Here is a 9,977-nt window from a genome sequence, read left to right as displayed (position 1 = left end):
CTGTAATGACACCTAACTCCGCAACCGTAAGTCACTTTTCAACCAAACTTGGATGGTAGATGGACTTGGGGGACCTGCATGTTATGCTGCAGTCGGAGGTCACATGGTAAGGTCAAAGGTCATTTTCAGGTCAACGTTAAAGTTTACATGCAAGACTCTCTTTATGACACCTAACTCTGCAACCGTAAGTCGCTTTTCAACCAAACTTGGATGGTAGATGGACTTGAGGGACCTGCATGTTATGCTGCAGTCGGAGGTCACATGATAAGGTCAAAGCTCATTTTCAGGTCAACGTTAAAGTTTACATGCAAGACTCTCTTACGACACCTAACTCCGCAACCATTAATCACTTTTCAACCAAACTTGGATGGTAGATGGACTTGGGGGACCTGCATGTTATGCTGCAGTGGGAGGTCACATGGTAAGGTCAAAGGTCATTTCAGGAAATTCAGGTCAACGTTAAAGTTTACATGCAAGAATCTTATGACACCTTACTCTACAACCGTAAGTCACTTTTCAACCAAACTTGGATGGTAGATGGACTTGGGGGACCTGCATGTTATGCTGCAGTCGGAGGTCACATGGTAAGGTCAAAGGTCATTTCAGGAAATTCAGGTCAACGTTAAAGTTTACATGCAAGAATCTTATGACACCTTACTCTACAACCGTAAGTCGCTTTTCAACCAAACTTGGATGGTAGATGGACTTGGGGGACCTGCATGTTATGCTGCAGTCGGAGGTCACATGGTAATGTCAAAGGTTATTTTTAGGTCAGCATTAAAGTTTATGTGCAAGGCTCTTATGACAAGTGTTATTCCATCCCAGTCATTTCACAATGAAGTTTCGATACAATAAGCCAGTTCACGGTTAGCTCATGATCAATTTTTCTCAAATGACCTTTGTGATTTTTCATTAGGATAAGCACTATCATTTTCAAATGTAGATGTTGCGTAAGCTCTACCGGTAGAGTATTCAAATTCTAAGAACAAAAGGCATTGTATAGACCAGGGCCCGTATTCCATAAACGAGATAAGCTTTTTGCTTAAGTCTTAGCATTTTGCTTGTCTAAGAAATCTTCCCTAACGATATTCTATAAACTTTAAGACATTTGTCTCAAGTCAGACGATATGGCTAAGCCAAAGTCTCAAAGTCAAATTCTATGACCATCTAAACTGCTGCACGGATGACTGCAACAAAATAGCAAAAATGTCATTGAAGTTGTTTTTTCTTAACAAGTTTGATTTTATTGAAACTAATTACAACTATTGTAGTAAAAGAAGAGCATTCATCACCCATATATGGTAAGAATTTTTTATTCAGATTATCTATATTTTGTTAATTACCAAAACATTTCAATCCCAAACCGAGTGACTTGCACAGTTTTTTATGTATCAGTCCCATTCATTACTTTTCATGTATTGTTTGTCAAAATCTAAATGGAATAGATTCCTCTCGAAATCTTTATTCTACTTCAGTTGAAGTAGACCTAGGGTCTAAGGGAAAACATTTGTAACTTTTGAGACTAGTCTTGGGTCTAACATTAGGCCTAGATCTAGCCTAGGCCCAAGATCTACAACTAGTATCCGTCTGTTTGGAGGAGAATTGAACATTGTTTTTACTTTTTACTTTCCTGAAGGCTGAAGCAAAACGTAACTTTGTTAGTCTAGTGCCGTAGTGGAGCAACTGAGACTGAAGCTACATAGGCCTAGATCTAACGATAGACCTAGGCCTATATTAGTATTGGTCTAGGCCTAGAACATGCAGGACTTAGCCTGGCTTAGCCTTAAGACAGGGATAGATCTATCTAGATCTACATGTAGGTCTAGAATAGATCTGACTTAGACTTAGTCTTAGACCAAAAGCTTCAGTCTCCGACTGTATTTTGGTTGTTCCGCTATTACGAGTACGACACTAAACAGTCTAACGTTACGTTGCCCTAGTCTTACCAATGTGATATGACAGTAAATGTCAGAAACTTTTTAATAAATCCCCAGAAACGACGGTTATTCCTGTCAACAGTGCTAGATCTATCGCTATGCATTGCTTGCCAACTATGGCTATGCCTAAAGTTAGATCTAGTCCTAGTAGTAGTCTAGACATCTATCTAGATCTACTCCTGCTTTACTTTAGGTCCATCTGTTTGTTTGGAGTTTTTATTTTATACATTTTGAGGACTTGTTTAGATCTAGGTTTCCAGGACTAGAAAACAGGTCTAAACCTAGACCAACACTGGCAACAGCTCAGTCTAGACTAGGGCCTAGATTTATAAAAGAATTTAGATCTAGGGCCTAGGCGGCCTAGCCTGTGCTTCTATTCATTCTAGATTCTATTTCTAGCCTATCCGGTAGCCCTAACGTTAGGACTGGCTGATCTAGTCTACTGTTTGATCTAGAAATATCTAACCTAGGCCTAGATCTAGACTAAATGACTTACTCACTTAGACTAAAAATTAGACCCTATCTAGATCTAGAACTATACCAATCTAGGTGTACATAGGGTCATAGTAATAGGTCTAGATCTAGAGACTTGTAGACTCTATCTCAATGTAGATTCCAGATCTAAAAATAGTAAATGTAGGCTAGATCTAGTCTAGTTCTACTCATCTAACGTTAGACCTGAGAAAGGAAGTAGGCTAGGGATCTAGCATTGGATTATTTCTAGGACTAAAGGATCTTGATCTAGGCTTAGATCTAAACTAGGGGCTGTAGTTTGAAATCTTGAGGTCTAGCCCCCCCCCCAAAAAAAAAAACTAGAACTAAGCCCTCAGCTACATGTAGCCAAACAAAAGTTAGTATTGACCATTGTCTTAATCTTTTTTTGGCGTATACATGTAGTTATCATACAAACACATATTTTGATGAATGAGAAAATGTGTCTTGCAGATTATTTTAGCTCAAATCCTACATTTCATGGACACATAGGCCAATGTCATAAAATGAAGAAGTAGTTCAATACACATCATGCTGTTTACACATTTATTGATCTGATATGCTGTTACCATGGCAACACATTTTCCAATATATGTCTTGCAGATCTACACCTCAAAATCAATGTGTGAGCCAACTTTTATAAGAATTGGTAAAACTAATAAAGGGATTCAAACCACAAGATTTTCAACTAATTTCTTATGTTGTTACCTTGGCAATACGATTTCTGATACAGACAAAAATAGTCTTGCACAACTTCAACTCAAGACTATTGTGTGCGCCAACATTTTAGGAGAATTGACCAGTTGAAAACTGATAAAGTAATTCAAATCACAAGATTTTCATCTAATTTTTGTTATTTTATTTGTTGCCATGGCAACTAGGCCTGGGAGTAAACATCGATTGATCGAATGGTTCGAATGGCTTGCCGCCGATCGCCAATCGATTAGCAAAATTTACACTAATCGAATGTTCGGCAGATCCCGATTATGACTTTGGGATAACTCGAATACCGAAGTAATAATAACAAAATGACAAGAAAACAATGATGAAAACGGTTTTCGAATACTTGATACAGGTTTAAAAAAGATGTTACTGAGGTAAATTGTCAAAAATGATCAATGATTGTATCACATTCACAGTTAAACACCGACCTGAAAGAGCTCCGGAAATGTTAATCCCACCTTGCCCTCGATACACAATATTTTGTCTGCGTGCTCAAAACAGAAAGTAAACACACAACCAGCTCACTTGAGCTGATTGGACCTTCGATAGCCAATGAAACTTTTTGGGGAACAAAGAAGAAGCCATGTGCTTCCCTTATCAGGAAAGGTCATGACTTCAGAAATAAATTGACCCCTCCCCATCTCTGTGTGTGTGTGTGTGAGAGAGAGAGAGAGAGAGAGAGAAAGATAGGGGTGGGAGTCGGAGAATTCCTTTCATGTTTCAAAACAATGCAAACTTTTTTTACATCCCCCTCGCACAATCAAAACAGCATTATATTCCAACACGTGCCCGCGCCGCCGTCACCTACTTTCTCGACTAGTCTCCAAAAGCAGACCCAGTTATACATGTAGGTTTAATTGATAAAAATTTGTAACTTTGAAAGGAATTTCAAATGAAAAATATTTTGCAAAATATTTTTTTGAAATACATGTGTAGCATCATGGGGAATGCCACAAGTGGGGGTGGGGACATGGTGTAGGCAAGGAATGAAATTTTTCAAGAAGTGAAACGCACCACCGGCGTCTCAAAGAATACTTCATGAATGAGATGTTTACCGTCTTTTGACTCGGCTGATCTGGGCTGATTCATTCATATGCAGGAATGTGGCATTTGGAGGGATGCATGCATGATACCAGGGTACCAGCGTTGATTTAGCAAAGATTTTCATTTGAACAATAAACTGAAAGATTTAATCTCATTTCATGTAGTTTCTTTTGATATAAAAATCATGGAGAAGGAGGAAAAACGGCCTACTTTCATTTATGATAAACATGTGACTTTGATGGAGATTTCTTCATTCGGGAGGTCACCAAAAAGTAGGTCAACTATTGTGACTTAAAAGACGTGATTCCCGACGAACAATCGAATCATTCGATTGTTTTTTCAGGAAATAATCGAATGGTAAAAATGACATTCGTCCCAGTCCTAATGGCAACGCAATTTTTTATAAAGGCATAAAATATACTTTGCACATCTTCACATCAAGACTAACGTTTGTGCCACATTTCATGAGAATTGATTAAAAACTGAAGAAGTCGTTGGAACTGCAAGATTTTTACATAATTTTTGCCCTAATATACGGTTACCATGGCAACACAATTTCCGACACATGCGAAAATGTGTCTTGCACATCTTTACCTCAAGACTTATGTCTGTGGCAAACATCATGAGAAGTGGTTGAAATATTATAAACTTGTTTAAACCACAAATTTTTCACCTAATTATGTTATTTAATATGTTGTTACCATGGCAACGCAATTTTTTTATATAGGCATAAAATATGTTTTGCACATCTTCACATCAAGACTAATGTTTGTGCCACATTTCATGAGAATTGGTTAAAAACTGAGGAAGTAGTTGGAATAGCAAGATTTATACATAATTTTTGCCATAATATACTGTTACCATGGCAACACAATTTCCGACACATGCAAAATTGTGTCTTGCACATCTTTTCCTCAAATCCAATGTGTGAGCCAACTTTCATGAGAATTGGTAGAAAACTGATGAAGTAATTTAAATTTTAAATTTTGGCCATAATATACTGTTACCATGGCAACACAATTTCTGAAAAAGCAAAAAAAAAATTCTTACACCTCCTTACCTTAAGACCAATGTGTGTTCCAAATTTCATGAAAATCGGTTAAAAACTGAGGAAGTAGCTCGAAATGCAATATAGGTATAAATTCTTTTAAAAAATTGGCCATGATTTGTTGGATTTAAACCAGGTTGTCTTAAAGCAATTAAGACAACTCCCAACTGTCTTAAAATTAGGGCTAAATTCTTAGCCATGTTGTATTTATGAAATACAGACTCTGCAGTTTTAAGAAAAGTTACTTAGCCATTCATCCTATATCTGTCTTAGGGGGTGTTGCAAGAAAATATTTGCGATCAATTGCAAATATCCTGTTGCAATTTTACAACTGATATATCAATGTTAGTTATAGCAAATCAGATCAAACTTCTTGTTTCAAGGAGCAGATTAGCAATCGATCACTAATTTGAAATTAACTGCAAGACATATGATTAATTTAGAGACCAAAAAATGGACTTGCAATTGATCGCAAGTTTCTTGCAACGCCCCATTAGTCACGCAAAACCTCTTAGCCAAATTCTAAGACAAAATTCTTAGCCAATTCTTTATGGAATATGCGTTTTTGCTAAGAATTTTGTCTTAGACAGAAAATAAGACAAAATGCTTAGATTTTTGACTTAAGCATGCTTATCTCATTTATGGAATACGGGCCCAGGTGACTAGAATAGTACATCAGGGATAAAGTTTGGAAATCTGTTTTATTGTCTGCCTTTGGCACATTTGACTATTGTTTAGGCTACTGTCAAATACCAGTGATTATGAAGGCTCTATTTATTACTCTTCAGCTTGGATGTGATAAATATTTTGAAAGGAATACATGAATAATCATCAAATCACAAATGCCTATGTCAGTGAATTTGAAAGCCACATTCATGGTTGTCTCCAATGACCTTTTTCTGCTCGTGCGCAGTTTACAACCGTGAACAGACTTATTCTGTTGCGTGCCCTCGCAAATCACGATATTTATGGTTATTTTCATAAGTGGGCGAGACACAAAATCGCTTTTGCCTTGTTGGTGTTTATTTTGCTTCTTCTTTTCCCATTGCTAAAAATGCATTATTTCCGTCTCATAAAAAAGCTCAAACCTCTGAACTTTAAAGCCACTTTTCTCAGACCAGCAATTTTCGAGATATACAGTTTTACCATCTGACGGCTGCGGGACAAAGGTGCGAAATACGGGACGATCCCGGGAAATACGGGACATCTGGTCACCCTGCTGCACATATAGTCCAGGATAGGCCCCATAGAAAATTGACCAAACCTTGTTTTTTCATATATACAATATTTTTTCAAGGTTTCTTGTCAATTCAAAATCTGAATGATGCCACTCATGTAACCTTGAGCATTTTCTGCAAATTGGCAAAATCCAATATGGCCGCCAAAATATGCAAATTACCCATGAAAATCATAAAATTGCCTGCACATTGGTTAGAAAATGTATGTATTTGTATTGCAGGAGTAAAATACTCTCTGAAAGAACGATTTTTGACAAAAAAATTATTTTCTAGATATTCAAAATGGCCGCCATAGACCCTTGTATTCTATATTATGTAAAATATGAATGGGGAAAACTAAATTTTACAAAAGTGAGCACTAAATGCAAGTAATTGTGATTTTTAGTGAAATAATGGATGAAAACATGATTGCTCATGGGCGCTGCCATTTTGTATTACCCACTAGACCGTTTGTGCATTGCAGCGGAGGAAACAGCGTGCACTCGGTGTGCGCGCGATGGCTGCATTCAATTTATGCATGCAGGCGCTATCGCTAGGATAACCCAGGGATCTCCGGCCTGCGAAGCGGGCGGGAGCTCCCTGGGTTAGCGCTAGGCATGATTACTGTGATTTGTCAATACGGGAGTTCTTTCGTGCGAGCGAAAAAACAAGAAAAGTTTGTGAAAAATTATGGCTTTTCAACAGAAATTTCTTGATCGAGGTGAAGAGGCGAGGGTGAAAGGGATCGACGCTTCAGTTCGTGAGAAATGGACTTGGAAGTGGGTTGAAAAATCAGTGGATGGAAGGGTGGCAAGTGAGTGCATACGGAAAATTGAGGAACCCGGTAAAGCATACTGTACGTGGTGTAATAAGGAAGTCAAGTATGCGAATGGCGGCTGGAGCATGATCAAGCAGCACATGTATGATGCTCACAAGTTTTACTATAGAATTATTTAATGTACATATTGTGCATAATTTGATTCAGAAATATTGAACTCAAAATCTCATAAAACCTCAAACATGTATAATTGAGAGGTATTGTTGCATGCACTACCAATGAAAGTATATTTCCTGGTGAATTTAAGCACTTTGTGCCTCAGAAACACAATTCTTTCCCTTTTATACAGCAAATTCCAGGTACTTCATGGTGTTGAGGAGATGCCTTCTAGATCCTCTGAAAACCCCCAAATCCATGACCTTTGGGGGGCTTCGCCCCCTCGACCCCCTCTGGTGCGTTGCCCCTGGACCCTCGGCCGTTAGGTGCGAGACTCTGGTCACTTCGCTTCCTACGTTCACAAAATACAGATATTTTTTTTAAGGGCCACTCTCAGGCCTGATATACATGTACATAGGGAATCTACTTTTTACAAGAGTGAGAATCTTAAAATGCCTATGTAACTGCGATGTATGAGTAAAAATATTGTCTTAAACATGATTTCTAAATAAATACAACACATATTGGTCATGGCTCCAGGTATTAAATAAATGCTGTACTTTGACATTCAAAATGGCTGCCATAGGTAATATAAGTATTATGTACATTGTAATTTGGGACATATAATTTTGACAGAATTTGGCTTTGCTTGACTATAATAAGTATTGCATATAATTGTGATGTAAGAGTGAAATATTGTCTATAAAACCATGGTTCCTAACGAGGTATATCATATCTGGTGCATTTAAGGTGATAATGGAAAATGAAAATGGGAAATGGCCACCATGGGCCCTTATTGTATCATGTACAATTTGAATGAGGACAAATGATTTTCACAATAGGGCATATGGTGGCCATTTTGAATTTTGAAATCTAACATTTATCACCTAAATTTTAGATGATATGATATATTTCGTTAGTAATCATGTTTTCAGACAATATTTCACTCATACAACATCATTTAGTCAAGCAAAGCCAAAATCTGTTAAAATCATTTGTCTCCATTCACATTGTACATAATACCGGGCATGTACCAGCCATTTTGACTTTCAAAATACAGTATTTACCACCTACCTGGCAGAAGAACTGACACATCTTGTTAGAAATTATGCATTCAGGCAATATTTTACTCATAGGTCTTTACGTGCATTTATTGTGCTCACTCGTATGAAAATTTATTTCCTAGTTCGCATTGTACATAATACAATCATTGTCTATGACGGCCATTTTGAAAGTTAACATACAGTATTAAACACAAACTTCAAACCTGAATGATATATTTTGTTAAAAATTATGTTTTTTAGACAGTATCCCATTTATTCAGCACAAATAAATGCATTTCAGTGCTCACTCTTGTGATTTCTTTGGTCCTCTTTATCATTGTACATAATACTGTTAGGGCCTCTGGCAGCCATTTTGAATATTGAAATGCAGCATTTATCACATACATGGCATATTAAATAATATATTTTGTTAGCAATTGTGTTTTTAGTCAGCATTCCACTCATTTCTTTTAATAATATGCATTTTAGTTCTCACTCTTGCGACTTTTGTTTCCCTTTTGCCATAAAAAATAATACTATTTGGGCCAGTGGCAGCTATTTTGAATATTAAATGCAACAATTTTCCCATGATAAATGATATATCACGTTAGCATCGATTTTCATATATTACTTCGTCCATAGATCACAATTACTTGCAGTTTAGTGATAATTTTTGTAAAAAATTAATTTTCCCTGTTCATATTGTACATAATAGGGTATTCAGAGGTCTGTGGCGGCCATTTTGAATATCAAGAAATAAATATTTTGTCAAAAAATTGTTTTTTCAGAGACTATTTTACTCCTGCAACACAATTACATACATTTTATAGCCAATTTGCTGGCAATTTTATGATTTTCGTTGGTAATAATGCATATTTTGGCAGCCATATTGGATTTTGCCAATTTGCGGAAAATGCTCAAGGTAACACTAGTGGCATAATTCAGATTCATAATCAGCACCCTCGAATTGACAAGAAACCATCAAAAAATATTGTATATATGAAAAAAAAGGTTATGCCTCTTCTATCCTGGACTAATAAGCAAGCAACTCCTTGGCTGGTAAAGCCAGTACTTTGGTGCCATGCCTTTGATATGTGGAGTGGCATATAAGCCAGCAGTGGTTGGTACACTGGTCGGAATTCAAGGTCCAGACTGTAAGTTGATGTTTTATTTTACCATATAATTATGGAAAGCTTTGATAATAGTTACAAAAACTGTGATGTTAATTAGTATTACGATTGAACATGACGAAGGATATTGAAGTCTAAGAAATAAGACATACATGTAAGATATCGGATATTATCGGATATTATAAGTCATAGACTTTATTAAGAAATTCATTATACATTTATATGTCTAATACACACGTCATGAAATGATTCTTTTAGGAAGTGACTTAACTGTCCAATACTTAAAACTTGAAAGGTATTTCTTTATTTATCAAGACAATTAGTGTATTTATTACAAATGTTGAAGTTTCTGTTCAAACACTTATTAACTAAGGAGAGTGGTGATTTTTATGTGACACTTTTTTAGAAT

Source organism: Lytechinus pictus, chromosome 3 (assembly GCF_037042905.1).
Source record: "Lytechinus pictus isolate F3 Inbred chromosome 3, Lp3.0, whole genome shotgun sequence".
Lineage (NCBI taxonomy): Eukaryota > Metazoa > Echinodermata > Echinoidea > Temnopleuroida > Toxopneustidae > Lytechinus > Lytechinus pictus.
The sequence above is the reverse complement of the archived record's forward strand: the minus strand, read 5'-3'. Positions refer to the sequence as shown.